This window comes from Syngnathus typhle, linkage group LG2, assembly GCF_033458585.1.
Source record: "Syngnathus typhle isolate RoL2023-S1 ecotype Sweden linkage group LG2, RoL_Styp_1.0, whole genome shotgun sequence".
Taxonomy (NCBI): Eukaryota; Metazoa; Chordata; class Actinopteri; order Syngnathiformes; family Syngnathidae; genus Syngnathus; species Syngnathus typhle.
Genome location: NC_083739.1, coordinates 17,761,862 through 17,767,861, shown reverse-complemented (window position 1 = coordinate 17,767,861; position 6,000 = coordinate 17,761,862).

Below are 6,000 nucleotides of genomic sequence, written 5' to 3'. Positions count from 1 at the left end.
AAACTCCAAACAAACCACCATCTCTCTATCAGATATTCAACAGAACATATCAATGGTCATCTTTGGTGAGAAATGACGTGAACCATTACAAGATCGCCTCTTCAACATGAGCAGCACAACACTTTTTTTTCTGACCTTTCTTGTGTTGAATGCATGACGAATCTCCATGTGTTCCTTCCAGTCAACTTTGGTTTAAATGTCACCTGGTGAATCAGCAGTGATCCAAAAGGCAGCCGGCCTGTTTCCTGTGGCTAAAAACGTTTTCCATCCTTCCACCTGTTGTGACATCATCAATTAGGGGCGGAGATTTTAAGTGGCCTTAAAGCTCCAATTCTTTTTATTTTTTCATTATGAATATATGTGGGCCATTGAATCAGAGATTTAAAATGAATACAGAAAACTACATGGCGGATAATTGGTTCTAAGACCACCAGCGATATGTGAAAATCCGCAAAGTAGTCACCCTCTCATTTTTAACAAACATACATTTTTTGTGTATCAATAAATGTATATTAAACCATATAAGTGCATATGTTGTCATTAGAACATTAAATAATCATTTCAAACATGTAAATACTATATGGATAGTATAAATGACAAACAGGAAATAAATAATAATTTCAAACATGTAAATACTATATTGATAGTATAAATGACATACGGGAAATAATGTCAAAATAATACAAATATAAAAATGATACGCGTGTGTGTGTGTGTGTAACATATGTAGATGTAGTTAAAGTATAAATATGTTTTTAGAACGACATTATCACAAAAATGTGTTGCTGCATAACCCTCTTTCTTCAGTTTGTCTGCCAGTTGCCATTTTGTTCCCTCTCCACCTGTTGCCACGGACAGTGATAAGTAGAGATTGTGTAGTATACACACACAAAAAAAACACACACACACATTTACGTACACACAGGTTGAGTGATTCACATTTATGCCCTCCATGTCTCTACCTGCCAATCAAGGCTCCATTAGTAGTTATGTGTCTAGGGGGCTCAGGGTCCTTTTTAATAGCCGGATGGGAGTTGACAGCAGTCTTCCATACAACCATCCATGTGTGTATTGTGTTGTATACACGTACACACTTAAGTGGTTGGTGTGTTTTTGTCACATTGGGAATCAGTGTGCCGCAGCGATGCTGTTGTCTTGAATGCACATTTGCTCCGCAAAGTGTGACCATGTAAGAAGTGAAAGTGAGTGCAAGGCTGCCCTCTTTTGTCCTCCACAAAAACCTGGCATGCTTGTGAGCTGAAATGCAGTCAAAATTTCTCTAACTTCAATCCATATTGCTACATTCACACTTACACACAGTCAACCTATTTGTGGCAGTTTGAAGGATGTTTAGACAGAAATTGCCAATAGTTTAAGTGACACTGATTGTCAATTTTGTTAGCCATTCTTTTCTGTTTTTCACTCAGGAATACAGAAGACACTCATTTTTCCAAATACAGCAAGTCCTTGACTTATGAGTTTGATTTGTTCTGTGACCAAGTCAATTCACATGTATTGCACATCAAATCAATACTTCCTATAGAAATTAATTCAAACGCCAATAATCTGTTACACCCTACTCCAGAACAAGCCAAGTCACAACAACTGTAGCATTGTATGTGTGCTTATAAGGAGCAGTTTGCTTTGGCAGTATATTGTGGCATTTTGAGAGTTATTATAGTCTAGATGTATTGCCTAAATGCGTATTATGAATGCACTAACGTTTGATTTAAACTTAAATTTCATAGACTCCCGTTATTGTATTGTATATCATATTGTATTAATAAAGTTATGTATGTATGTACGTATATATACATGTATGTATACATATATAGTATGTATATGTAGTAATGACCTATTTGATTGTTTTGTTGCCATTCTATTTAGCACTACTTCATCTAGTGGATAAATAACGCAACCCCAGTCAAACGTTTGACTGTAGTAGCTTCTACTCTATGCGCTTTACGTATATTACAGTGCGCCCTATATATGAAAATATTCCTAAAATAGGCCATTCAATGAAGGTGCGCCTTATAGTGCGGAAAATACGGTACTACAAATTGGTGGAGTTTCATAATAAAGCCAGGCGCACACAAGAGCAACTTGACAGAACCGGATAATCGCAAACCAATTTCAGTTGCCGACTGACCCTTGCAGACCTACCAAATCATTGCAACAAAAAAATGAGACCCCGGGGAGTCTAGCATAGTTTTGAAGTGCCACCATTATTTGATTGAATAGCAAAAAACTATGGCACAATTGTGAAGGAAAAGTGGACTGTCGTGGCACCTCAAGCTTGTATGTTTGTTCGTCAGTGGAGATTACAAAGACAGAAAAGAGCAACTCATGAAAATCTGTTGCATTTGCGTGACGCTCAATTAACGGTTGGCCTCACACTCAGACATACTCAAACACAAAAGTATGTTGTGTTTTGTTGTTATTGCAACTGCTTTTTTATGTGTCACAACGTAAGTCATTAATCTCTTTCTGCGCTGCGCATGCATGTACCGTTAGTCATTTTAACCGTTGGATGGGAGAATGTTAAAACGATGCATGAAACACTTAAAATGGTGATCCAGTAACGTACTCCAAAGTCCAGCTGGAATCGATTATGTTCGACCTAATGTGCCACGTTATGATAATTATCATTATCACATTTTTGTTTATCTGTCCATGTATGTTCATAGCAGTCACACAATTTGCAGCTGCTTCGAAGCAGATAATACAAATAGTAAGAGAATATTTTATACTTTTTAAAATGTGCACACTTGCTGATTTGCATGCAGCCTCTGCAAAGTAGGAGGATGACATACACGAGGGTTCTTCCTTTTGGTGTCAAGTGCCTGTGCGTCAATCCCTGGACCAGAGGGGAAGGCAAACTAGGATTTGTGCCATGCATCATTAAGGTTGAGTTTGGCGTCAAACCTGTGGATGGAGCCATATAAAAAATGCAGTGTTGCTATGGTTGGGTAAATAATGATGTCCACGGGGCAGTTTCAGCCTCAGACTGGCTGCTCGAAAATAATTTGATGTTTTGCCCCTGGTTCATTGTAAATAATGCATTTTTACTTGCAGGCGAGCAGTGGCTATATTCTACTAGTTCTCAAATAATTTGACCTGGTTGACTTGTTGGAATGCTAAATGTATAAAATATGTGATTTTACATCTTGCACATGACACGCTAAAGTTGATTCATTTAGTTATGTTATTGGTTATTTAATGGATCCGTTTTCTCTTTCTATAGATGTAAAATGCACATTGGCCCATCCATTCAAAGAAAATACAGTACAATAAAATTGGATTTAAAAAAAGGGGCATTTTTACTGGGGTGTATAGCAAACCAGGTGTGTAATAAATACTCTCAATGTGTTGTGTTGCAATAGCATTGCAGAGGTGATTTGTCACTGTATTTCAAAACAAACATTGTAATCTTCAGCAACAAACAAACTGCTGTGCATGCTCACCAGCACAAAACTTAAAGCTGATGTTGCAATCATTACAGCATTAACATGCAAGTATCATTATATTCCACAGTGCCCCAACTGGACTCCGGGAAGGTGCGATTCTATTTCTATACATTCACTTTATATTGCACAGGTCTCATTAGTGTCATGGGATGACAGCAGATCACAAGGCACACTCTCAGCCATGGACAATTTGGGATCTTCAAAGGAGAAATTCGACACAAGCACGGGAAGGATATGCTAACAACACAGGAAGCCCCTGAGTGGAGTTTCAGACCCCAGACGTTCCAACTGTGACACAGATGTCCTAACTTTTATCGTATCTAAAAGTGCAGAACATACTTTCTGTTCACCTGATATCATATTTCTTAGTCGACATGTCCAAAAAAAAGTGAATTGTAGCCACAGAGAAAAAAAAAATTGGCACCGCTTGACAGCTCACATTGGTCAACACTATGCTGACCAGAGATCAGACCTCATAGGCACCTTTTAGCATTATGGCTGTGTTTGGAAAGGGCAAACGGGTGGGCAAACTGCATTAGTAAATCAGCCAATGTACCCTGTATGCCTACGAGTGGATGGATTTGACCCTGAGCAAATCAGAGCTGCATCGATCCACTCTGGGGTGGGCACCAAGCTAAAGGAGACACGTCGCTGGAATGGTTAGTTGGCATTAAGCGGAATGCCCCTATCTCCAAAAGCATCATACCAAAACTGTTTGGTAGGCCATTAAAGGCTCTGTATCGAGCAAATTTAAACTAACCATAGTTATAGTATATTGCTATTATGGATTACATAATTGTATATTATATGATCTTTTGCACAATGGTGATTTAATTTCTTATGAAATGAGCTATTTTGGCAGCTATTTTTCTAACCCAGCAGTAAGACGCCGAGTTCACCAAAACCCTGCCCACCGCAGTGCTCACACGTTCGTCCCGTAGACTCAAGATAATTGTCGAAGAGAGCCGACAGCCCCTCAGAGCTCGTAAATATCTTCAACATAAAACCCATGCCGTGTGTTTCCGAACACAGTCCTGTGAATACATGACGGGGGCAATGTCAGGACAACTTTAGCAGAGTGCTGCTCACAAGGAGACAGTGCACGATGGGTTACTCTCTCACGAGTGAAGGATGTGGCCATGCCCACAAGAGCCAGACACATGATGACGGTCATTTCAAAAGAGCTGTTGACGTAAAGCATTTGTAAGCTTCGACAGCAGGCGTCAGACATGAATGGTGTCGCCTTGAAAAATATGAAATCTCAAGGAGCTATCATAAAATATCAAAATGAAAAGGAGGAACGTCTGAGGCATATCTGCCGGACGGCCAGACAGAGACAGCAGCACTTCATTTAGTGCAATTGTGCTCATCAGTTTATTTACCCTTTATTTAGTAAAATGTGCCCTGTATGTTATGCTTAAAAAAAAAAAAGAGTGATTGGGCAAAACACAGCTATCATATTTTTTGTTTTCAAATGAAACTTCAAGGTTTTATGGTATAGCAGGATTTTTCAACAAAGCAATAAAGAATATAGTACGTCCACGTTTGGTAAACAGTCCTATTTTTAAAGATTTAAAAACATTTCATAAAGTCTGCCAGGGCATATCAACTTTTAAGCAAAAGTGTACAGTTGATGCTGTTCGCAAAGTATAGGAAACAGGCTGGCCCGTGAGTAATGATTATCCTCGAATAATTGACGACAATGGAAATGCATAAAAAAAAAACAAGAACATAAAAACATACTCCAAATTCTTTCCAGAAACACTCAAAAGCCGCCTCTATGCATTTTCTATGAAAAGGGGGTTGGCTCTATAAAAGATCACCAAAAGAAGAAATATTCGCCAACTTAGTGGCCGGCGCGTTCTTTTGAAGGTTTTACAAAGATAATTGCATCGTCCAAGCAGGCATAAATCACTGCAGTATCGAATTGATGAGCATGTTTTGCTAGTCTGATCATTTGGTTTTAGAATTTTCATTAATGTTTTGAACACTGATATGTTGATCAGTGAAACAAAACCAAATGTATTCAAACAATACAAAATTCCCAGAGCATGACATCTTTGCTATTACGTTATTGTATAAAGAACAAATGAACTCACCTGCTTGAATCTGAAATGTTTCGTGAACTTAAACAGTAGATGCTCATAAAATATCCCCAAACATCCACTATGTGATTATATATTCTAAATCCAATTCTGCTTCATCATCGGCAATATGTGGACGTGGTAAATTTATGTCCCACCCCAGTTTGCACGCACAGCAGCACAATTTCAACTTGACAGAGCCTTCACAATAAGAACGTATTACCCTGAAGAAAGAGTAATGACAATAGACAGATAAAGGGAAGCAGTGGCATTATAATGCATTAGGCCACTGAGTACCAGAACAAGCATTACAGAAAAAGGAGCGGATGATGAAAGGAGGGATGAGAAGGAAGGGGGAGGGGGGGGGGGGGGGGAATGACAGCAAGGTCCAGCGAAAAGAGCCAGTGGTGATAAAACGCAGCACTAATCCGGCCTACGACAAAAAGATT